The 18367-nt window shown below is 47.0% G+C and overlaps 1 protein-coding gene across 1 annotated transcript in view; it reads right to left on the bottom strand.

The window, feature by feature from the left end:
• LOC147609666 (uncharacterized) overlaps positions 1 to 18367 on the bottom strand; it is a 67793-nt gene that overhangs the window by 5398 nt on the left and 44028 nt on the right. The gene's annotated exons all lie outside the window — the stretch shown is intronic.

The raw sequence follows: 18367 nt of genomic DNA, 5'->3' as shown, positions 1-18367 counted from the left end.
CAGAGATTGCGGTTTGGAACTGCAATGGCGCCTTGAGGACAGATGCAAGTCTGTTTGAGGAAACATTTAGAGGGAGAGACTTGGTCTTATACACACAGACACATCAATGCCAGGGGAGTCAGCTTTCAAAGGTGAGAGGATACAGATGGGAGTCTGTTCACCACCCACACCTACGCACAATAGGAGATACCCGGGGGTCGAGAGGGGTGGCTTTACTATACAGGGAGGAGATTCAACATGTGATACAGGTGGTTGGACGGGATGAGGCCGCACGGTTTTTGTGGGTGAGGATCCACACAGAGAGGGCCCGAGACATCTACCTTGCAGTGTGCTACTTTGCACCCTCCAATTCTAAATATGCCACCCATGGAGAGTTCCCGTACCTGCCCCTTTATGGTGACATTATGAAGTTTTCCAGTCTAGGGGACATCCTCCTGGCTGGAGACTTCAATGCCCTCCCCGTAGGTGCATAGGTACCCTTCTTTGAGACAAACGATCCCATGTACCAGGAGATTGACACGGTGGGTATGGATCTGGAGCGGACATCACAGGATACAACAGCCCGCACAGACTATGGAGAGTATCTCTTAGCGCTCAACGGGGCTCATAGGCTAGCCATTTATAATGGCCTGGCTAGATGGCCTAGATCCAACTCCTTCACCTCCTACCCCTTCGGACATGGAGCCAGTATAGTGGACTATCTAATGGGATCCCTCTCTCTGATCCTGTTCATTCCGGAGTTTACCATCTCTCCTCCCCCCATCGGTGTTGCAGCCGACCATGCATACCTAGCCTTCTCCCTCACATGCCGATACACCATGCAACCACCTGCTTTGCCCCATCGCCGTCCAAGATACTACTTCACCAGAGAGCCCTCTTCCATCTATTATGATCACATCTACCGCATCCTCTCCGACCTCGACCCCCACATCCCACTTGATGAGCTTACCACAAACCTCTCAGCCACCCTCCATACATCCGCTGCAGCCGCCTTCCCGCACTCTAGAGCCACCCCTACATCACCAGGAGGGACTGTCCCACAGAATAGCTGGTACGACGAGGAATGTCGTGATACCCGAGCCCGTCTACATCAAGAGATGGCACTAGGATCCACCACTCACCAGCAGGCGCGAGTAATCTTTTGACGTCTCACACGGAGAAAGAAGAGAGCCTACCTAGCTAGGCTTGAGCAGGAGCTATACCAGCTATTTCTTGGAAGGGACTGTAAGGAGGCATGGAGAATCTTCCAGGATCATCGCCTTCCGACTCCGATTACTTCACCCAGCACCTGGCACATCTATGCCACCTCTCTCTACCATGTCCCCGAGCAGCCACCTCTCCCCCATCCACCCGAACCTCATCCCCCACTCTATTCCTTCTTTCACCTCAGCATGGTGAGAGATGCTATTGACAGGATGCACACTGGGAGAGCACAGGATCATGATGGACTCCTCACCAAGCATTTCTCCCATGCTAGGGACATGCCAGCCCCTTTACTGGTTCACATGTTTAACACGGCTTTATGTGAGGGCTTCCCCGTTAGCTGGTCATCAAATACAATTGTACCTATCTTGAAAGCAGGTGACTCCATGGACCCCAACAACTATAGGACTATCATGATTGGTCACACCTTGGCCAAGATTTATGGTTAGATTTTGGAGCATGAGCTTAGTAGATGGTCCGAGGAGGAGCAGAGATTCAGAGCACCGGGGCAGGCAGGCTTCAGGAGAGGGCACTCCACACTAGATCATATCTTTACACTACGGGGGATCATTGAGGAGGGGAGAGCTCACGGGCATCGGATATACTGCTGCTTTCTGGATTTCCGCAAAGCTTTTGATTCTGTCCCACGAGCAAGATTGATGAGGAGACTACAGGATATGGGAGTGCCATATTGATGATTGGTCCCGGCAACGGAACCTTGAAACCGGCCTTTGGTAGAAACCAAAGTGCGGTAGACTAGCAGTCACCCTTCCACTTGTAGTCCAGATATAAAACAAATGTGATTGGAGCTAGAGTGCCCCAAATATGAAATAAAACCGACACCTGTTGGCCCCAAAGCTTGGCGCCCCTTGCGGTATTTCTTTATTCAATTTCAAAAATATGTAAGGCTGAGTACAACAAGACCAGCCAGGAGAGTACACCTGTATGTCCAATCTGGCAGCCCACAATACCTCTTAGCACAGAGGATACACACACAGATCTGTGTCCAACAAAAGCAACACTCTGTGTTCCCCTCTGATCAGCCAAGACTATTCAGCAAGGCAGCCTTGAGCACACATCTGGCATATCCCATGTACATGGTTTCACAACTCAGCACATACATACATCCACTGCCCAATCTCTGTTTCCACCCTTTTAATCTGCCATACCCCTCCTCTCACAAGGGGCCAGATAGCACAACTCTGCAGTAGACATAAGCCAATGGAAAGAAAGACAGATGAACAAGTTCAGAGCTTACCAAGTCAGTGCGTGATTCTGCACCCATGGAACAGTTCGTACCAGTCTGCACTTGACAACGACTGTCTGTACTTTTTTCCCTGCAATCACTTGACTACTTCACCAACCAAGCTCTGGAAAAGCTCTGCTTGCAACTGAAGATACTGTACCTGTCCGTACAGGTCAGAAATTCAGCACTGCACCTGTCCGTACAACCTCTGCACACCTAACTGAATCTGTCCGTACAGAACTGTACGAACTGTGCTACTGTCGCCTGAGTCTACTTATGCGCCTGCTGTACCCGACTGTACCTGATGGTACTGTTCTCTACCTGCAACACAGCTGCCTGTCACAAGAGTCGTATAGCCACATGTACCTGCTGTCCGTACGATTGTACCTGCAGTACAACCTCTGTCAGTATCCACAGCACCGCCTGTACCTGCTCAGCCTCTGTCAGCGCCGCCTGTACCAGTAGATGAACCTGCAGCAGCCGTACTGCTGTACTTGCTGTCGTACAACTCTGTACGGCCTGCACACGTGGACTGTACGGGCAGGTTTGCACAGAAAACAGCAACAAAAAACACAGCCAGCAGTCGACCAGCTTCTTTTCTCCTTCTCCACGCTTGAGCTTACACGACTCTCCAAAAGCAAGAGAGAGAGAGAGAGAGAGAGGTGAGAGAGGCATGCAACTCCAAAAGTGGAGTGGCCTCTCTCCAAAAATATCCTAGGGCCCCAACTTTAATAAACATTAAAGTTCCCTAGGGGCCACTAAGGCCTAGGGGCAACTTATAGATAAAACATTAAAATATTAATGTTCTAGTTCCCCCCTTCACACCTGGAGATGTCCACACATCATTATCTCTGTCCGGGCACCCCAAATGTGAATCATTTATAATTTTTGCTCAGCAACCACCATGCCCACACTTGTGCTGTTCCATTTTCCCAGGGTCATGACATACCCCCCTCTTGAAAAAGGACAAGCGTCCTCGATTGCATTCTGGTGATACAGCAAAATATTCAGAGTGAAATATACAATATGACAAGATCAGCGTCCCAATCTCTCTAAGCCATGCACATGTAACATCATTCACTGCAAACCAATGGCGTAGTAGTAGTCCAAGTTGTATACCACTGTGAACCATACACAACCACAACATCCAATGTGACTAGTACACATACATCATAGAAGTCCCATAAACAGATGTACTGTTAGCCATCAGTACCTTCGGGTGAGACAAAAACTGCACCAAGCGACCTCTAGATGTCATCTGAGCCTGTCTGTATCAAGGGAGTGGAGGTGCTACCCCCCTCTTGAGCATCAGGCAATGCTCCAGACCCATGCTCTGCTGAACCTGAATGAGCCACAACAAGAGTCGGCTCTAACTCAAAGGCATCAAGATAAAGCTGCAAAACCTGAGGTGAATCTGTTAACTCACCTTCCTCCATCCACTTCGCATCCATCGGTGAATAGTTCTTGAACTTCACAAGATAGCGACGGGAAACTTTACCTCGTACCTTTCTTTCCTTATGTGCCAGTATCTGCTCTGGAATAAGAACCTCATCAAGTTCCTCAACTTCCGGCTGAGCCTCATCTCATACATCCTCAGGCACATCCCCACGGAAAGGTCTAAGGAGACTCACGTGAAAAGCATTGTGAATCTTCTAGTGATCTGGTAGCTTCAAACGATAGGCTACCTCACCAATCTTTTCCAATACTTGAAAAGGCCCATAATAACGCATGCTCTACTTAGGGAATAAGCGCTCTTTACCCTTCATCTTCTTGAGTCTAGCCTTTTAAAAGCGCAAAAGAACCCAATCACCCAATGCAAACTCTAAAGCACGTCTGTGACGGTCTGCGGCTTTCTTTTGCTTCTGCTGAGTTTTCTGGAGTGCCAACTTAACTCTCCGATAAGCTTCATCCATACTCTCCACATACTGATCAGCCTCAAAGATCTTATCCTTTGTATGCAAAATGGGTGGTACCTTCTTCCCTCCTTCCACAATCTCAAAAGGCGCCTTGCCTGTCGAGGTATGAACAGTGTTGTTATATGCAAACTCCCCCAAAGGAAGATACTTTTCCCATTGTTGCTTGTGCTCTGACACATAACACTTGAGAAGATCTAACACTGTAGAGTTGGCCTCTTCCGACTGACCATCTGTTTGAGGATGAAATGACGATGAAAACTTGAGAGTTGTACCCATGTTGTCAAACAACCCTCTCCAGAACAAACTCGTCATCCGTGGATCACGGTCACTAATGATAGACGTAGGCAAGCCATGATACTTGAAGATGTTCGCCATGAACAACTTCACCATATGATCAACTTTGATCGTCTTACGCACGGGAATGAAATGAGCCTGCTTACTGAACCTGCATATGATAGTCCAAATACCATCATTGCCTGTTTGTGTCCGTGGAAGATCAAATATAAAATCCATGGCAATGCTCTCCCAAGGTCTATCTGGAATAGGTAAAGGCTGTAATAACCCTGGTGTCTTTTGATGGTCAAACTTTACCTTCTGACATACGATGCATTGCCTCACAAAGGCATCAACATCTCTTCTCAAGGTTGGCCAATAAAAGAAAGTCTCCACTGCTTTTACCGTGGCGTCAATACCTCTATGACCTGCATACGGTGGAGCATGACTTTCAATCATAACCTTGAGTCGCAATGGCCTGGTAACACACAGTCTGCCATGCTCCAATAAAAATCCATCTCTGAGAGTATAGTGCTCATGCCGCTGACCCTCAGACATCTGATCATACAACCTTTCAAAATCCTCATCATGGGCATACTGCTCTTTCATTTCATCAAGCTCATGATGATAAGCAAGTGAAACTGCTGAGACATGTGGCTTGCGTGACAAAGCATCTGCCACTACATTCTTTTTGCCTACCACATGCACAATCTGGAAGTGAAACATAGACAAAAAGTTTGCCCAACGCATATGCTTCTCTGAAAGCTTAGTTTGCGTGAGGAAATAACACAATGTCTGCTGATCTGTCTGCATAGTGAAATCAGCCCCAAGCAAATAGTGTTTCCAGGTAGAAAGAGCATGAATTACAGCCAACATCTCTTTCTCATAAACCTGTAAATGCTTCTCGGCATCTTGCAATATTCTACTCTCATAGGCTATCACATGTACCTCCTGCATGAGAACTGCCCCAATGCTACTCCCACATGCATCACACTGGACAACAAAAGCCTTTCGGAGGTCCAGTAACACCAAGACTGGATCCGAAGTAAGCTTTTCTTTGTTCTTTTTTAAAGCTGTAATTTCCCGATCAGCCCATCTAAACGGAGTTGCCTTCTTTGTTAAGGCATGAAGAGGCGAAGCAATTTCAGCAAAATACCGTATGTACCGCCTGTAATAGGAACACAATCCTAGAAAGCTGCGTACATCATGTACGGTCCTCCAATTAAGAATTGCTTCCACCTTCGCTGGATCCATACGGACTCCATGCTTAGACACAATATGCCCCAAGAAGTGTATCTCTTGCAAGAAAAACTCACTCTTCTTGCCATTAATAACCAGCCTATGGTTCCTGAGTTCTACAAACACAATGGCCAAATGCCTTCTATGCTCTTCCTCAGTTTGTGAATGCACAATCATATCATCAAAGAATGTGTCCACAAACGCTCTATGAGGCCTGAAAATCATGTCCATCATTCTGTTAAATGTGGCAGGTGCATTTGTCAAACCAAAGGGCATAACCAAGAACTCATACAACCCAAACGTGGTTCGAAATGCTGTCTTATGCACATCCTCGGGTCTAATACGTATCTGATGATACCCGCTTTTCAAGTCAATGCGACTAAAGACGGTAGAGCCCTGTAGGCGGTCCAAAATGTCATCGATCCTCGGAATGGGAAATCGATTCTTTATGGTGTTCTTGTTCAGCGCCCGGTAATCAATACACATACGCCAAGAACCATCCTTCTTTTGCACTAAGAGTATAGGTGAGCACAAGGGTGATGAACTAGGCTGTATCAACCCTTTATTCAAAAGCTCCTGCACCTGACTCATAATTTCTTCTTGTTGGGCTGCACTAACATGGTATGGCGGTCTATTCGGTGGAGTACTACCAGGAATTAGATCAATGGCATGATCTTCTGGCCTCTCAGGAGGAAGTTCTCCTGGCAATGACTCGGAAAAACAATCTTGGAACCCACATAAGAAATCAGTCTTGTCCTTATCTAGCATAGACAAATTAGACCCAGACTCATCATCTTTTGCATCCTTTACATAAATCAAATACGCGGAAAGATGCTTTTTCATTACTGATGAAATTGCCGAAGCGGATACAATAGGAACAGATTCCCCTTTAAGTTTTACATCCAAAACATGTTCTTTCCCTCTATGAGTCAAAGTGATTTTCCTATTGTATGTGTCCACCACCGCATGTACTCTGTGGCACCATGGCCTACCCAACAAAACATCATAGCCATCCAGAGGCATGATGAAAAATTCTTCGCTGTCCACATAACCCTGCAAATGAAGCCTAAGCTTCCCAACCATAGGAGTAACGGGTTCTGCATACCCTGGACAAGCCATGTTAGCCTCATATAACGGCCCCATCTCCTCTGCACGAATCCCCAATCGGCCAGCCAAATCTCGTGAAATAAAGTTGGCTCTAGCACCTGTGCCAAAGAATATCAAGGCATTTTGATCTCTCACTTTGCCCCATGCCCTGCACAACTCTCTCTCTTCACCACCTGGCGGTTCCCCAACAAGATCAGGAACTAACCCTGCAGAAGGTTTTGGTTTCTTTGACTTGGGCTCTCCTTTATTGTCACAGTCCTTTTGGGACTTTCTCTTGGGACAATTAAATGACATATGTCCCTCTTCAGTACAGTAAAAACATTTCCGAGCATCTCTCAAAGCTTGTCTTTCCTCAAAAGATCTCTTGGGCATTGGCAACTTCTTATACCGCGTCTCTGAAGACCCTTTAGCATCACGTGAAGCATGCCCAGATTTTTCAGCTTTCTTGCTCGAGTTCTTACTTCCTTTAAACCCAGATGAACCTCCAGTGAGTAACGCATTAGCTGTCATAGCATTCTCTATCATCTGTGACATGTTCGTTACGCGAGTCTTGATACAATAATCACGCACCTCTTTGGGCAGCCCACAACAATACTTCTCTACCTGCTCAGACAAAGGCACTGCACGGGGGAGTAAAGCTTCCCAAAACTTCTTGTTATAATCTTCCAAATTCTCACACTTTGAAGCATCCAACTTGTGCCATGCAGTCATAACATCTACCTAAAATGTAGATGTGAGCCATACGGAAGAGAACACCTGTTTAAATTGTACCCAAGTAGTGGGTGCTATGCCCTGCAAAAGAAGAGTTGACCACCACTGCAATGCATTGCCTTTGAGAAAAGTCGCAGCTTTTCTCACCTTTGAGGACTCCGTGTAATTACCCCCAGAAAAGGCAGCATCAAACTGCTGTAAAAAGGTGAGTGCTTTTAATTTATCTTTTGCTCCACTGAATGTATCAAATTTTCACAGCAACTCCCCCTTCCTTATAATCCTTCGCCTTTCCCATAGGCGTTAGATTGTCGTATGGAAGTGGCTTCGCAAGATTGCTGCCCCCAACATTCATGCCCATCATAGGGTCAACATTACCCATTCCCACACCTAGCATGCCATACATTCCAGCCATGTTTCCAAACATACCATTATGCATACCTGGCTGCATACCACCATACATGTTTGCTTGCATTCCAGGTTGCATGTTCCCAAACATGTTTCCTTGCATTCCAGACTACATACCACCATACATATTCCCCTGCATTCCAGGCTGAAAATTAGCTCCAAAAGTCCCTGGCATACCCATGCCTCCCTGAGGATAACCCCCAGTCATGGATTGGAACACTGAGCCACCACCAAAATAACCTGGATGCATAGTCTGCTGAGGAATAGATGGCTGTCCAAAGAAGGAACTCTGAGAGTTAGCACCATAAGCATGCTGCATGTTCGGAAACTGTCCAAAAGATGGATCCTGTGGGAAGGCACCACTATGACCCTGAGGAAGGTTCTTAGAACGCACCCTCTTCTTCTTTTCAGGCTCTGTACGGGATCTCATAAATTCAGCAAACTTCTCACTTTGTGTGAGCTGCATAAACACATCCATAACACCAGCCAGACGATCTTTAAACTGAGCATCATCTTCCTCTTTACCAGGCACATCTTCTGGCTGTGTTACATCCTCATATTGCTCATCATCTGCAGCCTGTTCTCCTGCAAGAATATCCTCAAATACATTTCTCTCAGGAGAGGTCTCTTGCTCTTCCTCTTCATGATAAAAGTACTCATCTTCTGTATCAGACATGTTGCTGAATTTTTCAGCGATGACTTTCCTCGAGTCAACCACGAGCTCACCCCCTTAAGAAAGTTGATGATTGGTCCCGGCAACGGAACCTTGAAACCGGCCTCTGGTAGAAACCAAAGTGCGGTAGACTAGCAGTCACCCTTCCACTTGTAGTCCAGATCTAAAACAAATGTGATTGGAGCTAGAGTGCTCCAAATATGAAATAAAACCGACACCTGTTGGCCCCAAAGCTTGGCGCCCCTTGCGGTATTTCTTTATTCAATTTCAAAAATATGTAAGGCTGAGTATAACAAAACCAGCCAGGACAGTACACCTCTATGTCCAATCTGGTAGCCCACAATACCTCTTAGCACAAAGGATACACACACAGATCTGTGTCCAACAAAAGCAACACTCTGTGTTCCCCTCTGATCAGCCAAGACTATTCAGCAGGGCAGCCTTGAGTACACATCTGGCATATCCCATGTACATGATTTCACAACTCAGCACATACATACATCCACTGCCCAATCTCTGTTTCCACCCTTTCAATCTACCATACCCCTCCTCTCACAAGGGGCCAGGTAGCACAACTCTGCAGTAGACATAAGCCAATGGAAAGAAAGATAGATGAACAAGTTCAGAGCTTACCAAGTCAGTGCGTGATTCTGCACCCGTGGAACAGTTCATACCAATCTGCACTTGACAACAACGACTGTCTGTACTTTTTTCCCTGCAATCACTTGACTACTGCACCAACCAAGCTCTGGAAAAGCTCTGCCTGCAACAACTGAAGATGCTGTACCTGTCCGTACAGGTCAAAAATTCAGCACTGCACCTGTCCGTACAGCCTCTGCACACCTGACTGAATCTGTCCGTACAGAATTGTACAGACTGTGCTACTGTCGCCCGAGTCTACTTATGTGCCTGCTGTACGCGACTGTACTTGATGGTACTGTTCTGTACCTGCAGCACAGCCGCCTGTTAGCAGTCGTACAGCCACATGTACCTGCTCTCCGTACGATTGTACCTGTAGTACAGCCTCTGTCAGTATCCACAGCACCGCTTGTACCTGCTCAGCCTCTGTCAGCGCTGCCTGTACCAGTAGATGAACCTGCAGCAGCCGTACTGCTGTACTTGTTGTCGTACAACTCTGTACGGCCTACACACGTGGACTGTACGGGCAGGTTTGCACAGAAAACAGCAGCAAAAACCACAGCCAGCAGTCGACCAGCTTCTTTTCTCCTTCTCCACGCTTGAGCTTACACGACTCTCCAAAAGCAAGAGAGAGAGAGAAAGAGAGAGAGGTGAGAGAGGCATGCAACTCCAAAAGTGGAGTGGCCTCTCTCCAAAAATGTCCTAGGGCCCCAACTTTAATAAACATTAAAGTTCCCTAGGGGCCACTAAGGCCTAGGGGCAACCTATAGATAAAACATTAAAATATTAATGTTCTAGTTCCCCCCTTCACACCTGGAGATGTCCACACATCATTATCTCTGTCCGAGCACCCCAAATGTGAATCATTTAATATTTTTGCTCAGCAACCACCATGCCCACACTTGTGCTATTCCATTTTCACAGGGTCATGACAAGTGCCAACAGAGATGCTGTGCGGGATCATTACACTCTAGGAGTCAGTCACAGGCAGAGTACGGGCTCCAAGAGGTGACTCGGGGATCATACACAACACTATCGGGGTGAAGCAAGGCTGCCCCTTGTCTCCTACTCTATTTGGTCTATACATTGACGAGATCTCGGATTACATAGACAGACAGGGAGGACCATGAGCACATTTGGCAGGAGTCCTGATACCGATCCTCTTGTATGCAGATGATATTGTTCTTTCACCAGAGGGGCTGCAGAGGCATTGGATGCATTACGGGCCTTTTACAAGGACCGGGACCTCGCTGTGAACCTGGAAAGACCAAGGTCATGATCTTTAACACCTCCTCAGAGTGGATAAGTAGATCTACAGTACAGTTTACACACAGTGGAGACCTCAGCAGCCCTTGGCTCGCTAGAGAGCCAATGCTCACAGATACAGTTTCAGGAGCCGAGGACGAAGCTTTGGCTATTTGATACTCTAGTTACACCTGCACTACTGTATGGTGCCCCCATCTGGGGTCCTAGCTTATACCACAGGAGGAGACAGAGAAGAGAGCCGGCCGAGACAGATACAGAGGAGGTATATGATGGGTGGAAGCCGATGGAGAGGCCCCTAATGGCGATGATCTCACGCATGATTAGGAGTAAGCCATCAGTGCCACATGAGATTGTGCGGGCAAAGAGGGGCTGCACCGATAGTGACAGAGGCTCTATTCCAGACAGTGACATACTGGCATAGGCTATGGGAGCTTCCACTTGATAGATACCCCCGGCTAGCCCTGGAGTCCTCGAGACAGTTGACACTTGAGGGAGATACAGAGTGCTAGTATGCACAGGTAGGCACTCCCCCCGTTCCAGTACAGCATAGAGGCCCCGTCATTTGCTCTCAACCGCACAGAGCGGAACAGGGTTATCAGGAAGGACATTGTCAAACTGGATACTCAGAGGACATGGAGTTCACTTAGTCGTCCACAGGGGACGAAGATGGCCTTCCACAGAGATCACCTCCTATGCCTGACAAAGGATGGGTTCATCATCCGCCAACGCTACATGGACATACACCTTTTCTTTGGGGTGAGATGTGCGATCAGCCAGATCCGCACCTCGTCCCACCACCTGAGAGTGGAGACTGCCAGATATGGGCCTAGGGCGGCTGCAGGATATGCCAACTCTGTCACACAGAGCCCGAGACAGGATCGTTACATATGCCGATGCTATGAGATTCGGGGGAGGTTCCACTACCTCTCCCGAGCTGGGTTCGGACCACTTTCCAGTATCATAGACTTCCCGGATCAGAGATGCCTCGGACTTTTTCTTCTAGAGCTCCGTAGACACACGGAGTCCTTCATGAGATCCAGATCAGCTGTACTTGCTCGAGGACCAGCACAGAGAGCTCTCACCGACTTCTTCCATACTAGCACTCCGACGGCCGATCCACCCATCATACCCAAACCACAGGCTAGTGTAGGAGCTCGGCCGAGAGGTGTGACACTCGACAAAGCCACTGCGTTATGCAGAGCTCGACGCCCCAGACCCCATGGCCCTCGCCCATGGCCACGCCACCACAAGAGGATCCGGGTCATCATCGCAGGACCTTCTCGTGCCAGCTCAGTTTTACCACCTTGAGCACCATGTCACAACGGCCCATGAGGGATGTATTAGGGTGATATGGGAGCTCTCTGCTCATGTACCTAGATCAGATTTTAAAGTTCTAGATTTTTGTTATCTTTCTTTATTACTATTTTGTACCAGATGATGTACCTCATGGATATGATGTACCTTTTGGTCTCATAGGTCATTTTGGCCTTTTGAAGACGTTAATACAATCTCTCTCTCTCTCTCTCTCTCTCTCTCTCTCTCTCTCTCTCTCTCTCTCTCTCTCTCTCTCTCTCTCCCCTACCAAACCCAATGAAAAACCATCACCATGGGAGCGGTACCTCCTGAGCATGATTCAACATCTTCAGCAAACAAATTCAGCCTTGCAAAATGAACTACACCAGACAAAACAACATCTTTCAACCCTGGAGAAACAGATTAAGGAACAACAACACGAAAAAGAAAACAGGGAGGAAATCACACAGGTAAATTTACTTGATCCACAGCCTAAAGAAATTCTCATTAAAGAAGTAATATCACAGATTAATGAAGAGAACGAGCAGCAATGGATTGCAAAAGAAATTAGGGTGGGTGGTTTGTCAGAGAGTTGGGAACAGGTGGAGGTATTGGAGGATGAGGAGATTGCGAATGATACTTATGTCCCGGAATGCGAGATTCTACAAAGAAAGCTGTGCAGAGCTATCCCTTTCATCGACATTGGAGATCCCTCAATGGCAATCAAAGGAAAACATGTGGTTTTGAGGTACGCAGATATGAAAGACAAAATTAAAGTCATGAAGCAAACAAGGTCACTTAAGGGAACGAAGGTGTGGATGGCGGATGAACTCACAGCCACTCAACTAAAAAACAGGAAACAAGAACTCAATAAAGTATACGAAGCAAGGAAACAAGGAAAATGGGCAGTCTACCGTAGAGGTAGAGCTGTTATTGCAGATTTCAGGACAACCAAACATGGTAGTAATGAAGAGTAGCTGCTAGAGAAATCCTTCATGTTATCTAGGATTCTCCTACGGTCATGTAGGGAATTTGAACTATTTTTAGTTTTATCTCTATTTTCATTTTGTTGCCCCCGAAGTGGAATGTAATCACATGGATGTATCTGATTAGTCCTATAGGTCAGATGTGGCCTCTAAAGGACGTTAATATAGTTTTCTTTCTCTCTCTCTCTCTCTCTCTCTCTCTCTCTCTCTCTCTCTCAGCCAGAGACCACCCCCCACATGCTCACACGATCCTTTGGCCCCATGCACCTGTGGAGAGTGTGATCCCTCCTGAGAGCCAAATGCCCAAGCATCTGGGAATCCAGGCCTACGGCCTATCAGCTGCACATCCAGGACATACTCAAGTCCACGGCCTGCCACATTATCACCTACCACGTGGCACCTAAGCCAGCCCACAGGCCTATCTTTTCTGGCTTGACAGGAGCAATTACTCCTCGTGAAGCTTTATGATCATAAATTTCTTGGTTGCCAAGGGACTATGGGGCTTGGTAAATGGTGAAGATGCACATCCACCCACTTTACAGCCACAAACACCACCCACATTAGTTGCATAGCAAGCAGTTGGTGTAGAACCAGAGCCAGTGGTACCAGCTCCTACTCAAGAACAAATAAGCTGGAATGCAAGAGACACACAGGTAATGTCTCTTATTGCACTTTCTGTGAAGAGGTTCATTATACCTCATATCAAGTCATGCAAGACTGCAAAACAAGCTTGGGATACATTGGAAGACTCGGAATGAAGCCTGAGTTTCTTACTTAAAGAGGCAATTGGACATACTCACTATGAATGAGGATGACACTATGACATAGCAACTCACTAAGGTCAGACTCAAAGAGGCTAGTAAGCATGGCTCACAGGCCAGCGATCATGGCACAAAAACCTCATAGGCTCAATAAGCATGGCTCAAAGACTTAGCAAGCATGGTCTTGGCTGAAGACTCAGAGGTCATGTCTTGCCTCGGAAGACTAAAGACAACTCTCATCCACAGCCGCCTAAGATCGTAGTGCTGGAGCTCCCCAAGTCTGCGCACCTAACCTTGCCTTCGCCAGCCTCGCGCTGCCCTCCGCCTCATGCTGCCCTGACCTCCGCCAGCGTCGCCTATTCCCTCTCACCATCGCCCTACTCCTCCCTTCCGCCTGGTGTCGCCCCCATCTCCTGCCTTCTCCTCTTCCACCCATTGAGCCCCCGCCTCATCCCTTTGTGACCTGTGCCTCAGTCCAGCCCGCATTGTCCTCGCCTGGCTCCTGCCCACTTCCCCCGGCCTATTGAGCTCCCGCCCCACCTCTTGTTTTGGCCCCCTTTCTGCTAGCCCATAGTGTATGCATTTCTGTCAGCAAGCAGCTATTACCTGCACTGGGCAACTCAAGCACCATTGTCACTAGGAGAGCTCAGTGGATAACCATCAGAATTGGAAAGATCAACAGTTTACTATAGGAGGCAGCGCAAAGAAGATTGGATGCTAGGCTCCATCGGCGGATGGTCCTCTCTTGGAGGCACTGTAAGGAGGCTAGGCTTCGTCGGCAGCGCAGAGCACATTGGCTAGCTTCCAAAAGCAGGAAAGGAGCATCGAACGAAGCCTAGCCTCTTTGCAATGGTTCAGGAGGGTACCCCAGACAGCCCATGAATTGAGGCCCAGTTGGCTACAGCCTGTAGAGAGCTTAGTTCCATCGAGGAGCGGAGCATGGAGTATAGATATCATACCAAAAGCCTCCTTTTGGACACAGGCAAGAGACAAGGTCGCCGAAGATTTCTTTGAGATAGCAAGCCCACATAGGCGGAGGGATGGTATCCGCCGCAAGTTGCAAGGCCAGGATGGATCCATAGTTGCGGATACCCCCCCATGTGCGAGCCATTGCCACAGATTTCTTCCACTCTCTCCTCTCAGGTGCTCGTCGCGCATGAGCAGGTCTAAAGGCATACAAGAGAGGTGGTTCCTCCCGCTCTCTGGGCTTTCTTGTCGACACCCTTTACTGTAGAGGAGCTTGCCGAGGTTTTGACGGCACTCCCTAGGGGAAAATGCCAAGGAGAAGACAGGCTTCTCGTTTCCTTATTTCTCTGAGATTTGGATCTCATGGAAGGTGGCTTCAAAGCTTCCTTCAATGAGATAATGATCACGGAAGCCATGCCGAAGAGGTTGTCAGAGGGATTGATCCATTTGATTGCCAAGGACGGGCTGGTGCCATATTGGAGATTCAGTAGTGGAGACCCATCGCCCTCCTAGGGAATGCCTACAAAGTTCTAGCCAAGGCCATCAGCCAGCGACTATAGCCTTTCCTCCCCGATTTAATGCATGGCCTACAAACAAGATTCATCCATCATCAGAGCATTCTGGACAACATCTTCAATTTCTCGGAGGTGACCGCTTCGGCCAAGTTGAGGCAGCAGGATCTTATTGTTCTCCCCCTAGATTTTGAGAAATCCTATGATAGGTTAGGTTAGACTACTAGGGCTTTCTGGAGGGGACGATGTGCTAGATGGGATTCTTTGAGCAGTGGGTCTGAGGTGTTTCTCGGCTCTACTCGGCTTCACATAGCTAGGTTCTCGTTAAGGGAGCCAGAGGCAACAAAATTCCACTTACTCACTAGGTCCGGCAAGGTTGTCCACTGGCACCTTATCTATTTTTGTTTGTTGCCAAGACCTTGAGTAGTTTTCTCTCCGCTCCACAGATAGGGCTCCAAGGGTTGCGTCTTCCCATTCGCGCACAGGAGGAGCTCCTTGATTCAAAGTTTGCCAATGACACACCAGCATACGTTTCCGGAGCTGAGGGGAACCCCAAGAGAACACAGATCTTCTATTGTCCATCAGGAGCGCAAATCAAAATTGGCACAAATCGTGTGGGTTTTGGGTTGGCTCATCACCTGCCCCGACTTCGAGTCTAGTTGAGGCTTTTCGGTGGACCCCGAGTGGCACTCCAATTCATTATTTTGGATGCCAGGTGGGCACCCCCCACCCCCCCCCCCCCCCCCGGGGGCAAGGATTGGGAGTGTTCACTAGGCATGGCATACCTTTGGCCATCCATGGAGCCGATGAGAGCTCCACCTTACTCACCTTCTCTATTGGACCTCATGGCAAACTTGACAAAGCAAAGCCCCCTATGGAGGACTTCAGTGGATGCACCTTGCAGAAAGTGAGGGTGATTGGTTTTCCATTCGCATGTGAGTGGCACATAGACCCTCCATCGGCCAAGGTAGCAGGGGAGAGATTCTAGCGTTTGTGGATTTAGGAGGGTCGTCCTCTCACACGACTTCAGTGGGACCTAGGGGAAGTGGACATGGCAGGATCTAGAATGACAGTGATGAGACTCCTAGTACCCCCTTCTTTGCCTACTGCACGGCTAGGCTACCGATTCAGATGCCAGAGATTGAGGGCACTCCAACAACACTGGTAGCTATCACAGCCTCCCTCCTGAGTTTCTCTTAAATTTCTAGAAAAGGCTGTGGGAAAATTTTCAGCCATTGGACTCCAAGTTCTAGCCAAAGATGGGAGATTTGCACCTGTATTGCTATATGCACATCTAGAGAGCTCAACGCAGTGAGGATATCAATGGCACCCTCACCTTGCCAGCGGAGTCAGAAAAAATTCACCCTTTATGCCATTGATCATAAGCTAATATTTCCTCCGCTCTTCAAAGACCACTCTCAAGTACATCTTGTGCTCTTCCTCATTCTTTGAAAACATCAAAATGTCGTCGAAGAAAAGACCTTTAAAAGCCCCATGGTTTTTGAAAATTCGGTCCATCATTCGGTTAAACATAGCCAAGACAGAATGGCATCACCAAATACTCATAGATATTAGAGACCAAAAGATGTGTGAAAAGTTGTTTTGTGTACATCTTGAGACATCACTCTCACTTGATGGTAGCCGCTCTTAAGATCAATGCGACTAAAGCATGATGAACCATATCCAATTTGTCTAAGATATTATTAATCCTCGATGATTCTTATTCTTGATGGTTATCTTATTTAGTGCCCTGTAATCCACACACATACGAAATGAACAATCCTTCTTCTTCACAAGAAGAACAGGTGAGCAAAACGGCAAAGAGCTTGGTCGTACTCAACCCTTCTCTAAGAGTTCACCAACCTATTTTATAATCTCCTCTTGTTGGCAAGTACTAGCAAGATAAATAAGCCCGCCTATTAGGACGCGACCTACTTGGCACCAAATCAATGCGATGGTTCTCTGGCCGAGAAGGAGGCATTTCACTTGCCAAAGTATCTACAAAGGAATCACTATACTCACTCCAAAAATTCAGCCTATCATGAGTGAGAGAATCAACATGCACATTACTATGTTCCATATCATCACATACAAAAGCCAAGTACAAAGAAACACTCTTTTTCATTGCTTTATTTGATTTATACATGAGATACAACGGGGATAATATCACCCGATATGCATGCATCTATAAGATGCTCTCGGACTTTGTACATAAAAGAAAGCTTGTTTGTCTTGTAGTTCTTGTAGGGCTCAAAGCAAGCATGCCACAGTTTGCCAAGCAATACAAGCGTGCCACGGCCTTTGTACATAAAAGAAATCTTGTTTGTCTTGTAATTCTTGCAGTACTTAAGGCAATCAGCCAAAAGACCAGAAATTACAGCAAATAAAAAGGATTGTTTTGCTGAATTTTAGTCATTGGGAGTGTGTAGGAGAGTGAATACAGCTTGGAAACACTTAGAGGAGAAACCTTTTCATAACAAATAAAATTTACTTAAAGACTCTCTCTAAAATAGTAGTTTTTAATACAAAATGAAAAGTGTATGTAAAATTCAAAAGTTAAAATTTTAATTTAAAACCACTCCACCAAATAGTGCCTTTTACCTACAAATTAGCAACTTGTGTCTTAACCCTTTACCCTACATGCCTATAGAACCAATTAAATAGTTCATGTAATGAGTTGCTTCTTGTTTTGACTCAATTAGGCTTAGTTTATTAGCAAAAACCCTAATCAATTTCTTAATCACCATAGCCAGTTTTTCTCAGTTTGAACCACATGCTGTAGTTTGCTTCCATGTGTGCACCTGAGTTGATTATACCCCAAGATTTTGATATAGGCTCTTAGCTTTGCTCCCACGCTTGCTCCAATTCGAAGCTCAACAGCCAATTTCAACGCAGTGCAACGAATTCGTCATCGCCAACCAGACAGTCCGTTTTCTGTTCAACACAACAATTCGCCTTCGTCGCTTCGAATTGGGTCAATTCCTTTGAGGTGATCCAAGTCCATCAAGTGAAGATTCAGCACACAAAATTTGGAGGCATATGGTCCACTGTTGCCATGTAGTCTAAAAGTATGCAGTCCATGCTTGATAATGTGACTCCTTCATGCCTTGGGTATTCCAAACAACTAGGAGTCTTCATAAAATATGGCCCATATATAAACAAAATGTGCTT

This window comes from Cibotium barometz, chromosome 51, assembly GCF_041138505.1.
Source record: "Cibotium barometz isolate CiBa-2024 chromosome 51, ASM4113850v1, whole genome shotgun sequence".
Lineage (NCBI taxonomy): Eukaryota > Viridiplantae > Streptophyta > Polypodiopsida > Cyatheales > Cibotiaceae > Cibotium > Cibotium barometz.
Note: the sequence above shows the minus strand (reverse complement) of the source record. Positions and strands in the feature narration are given on the sequence as shown.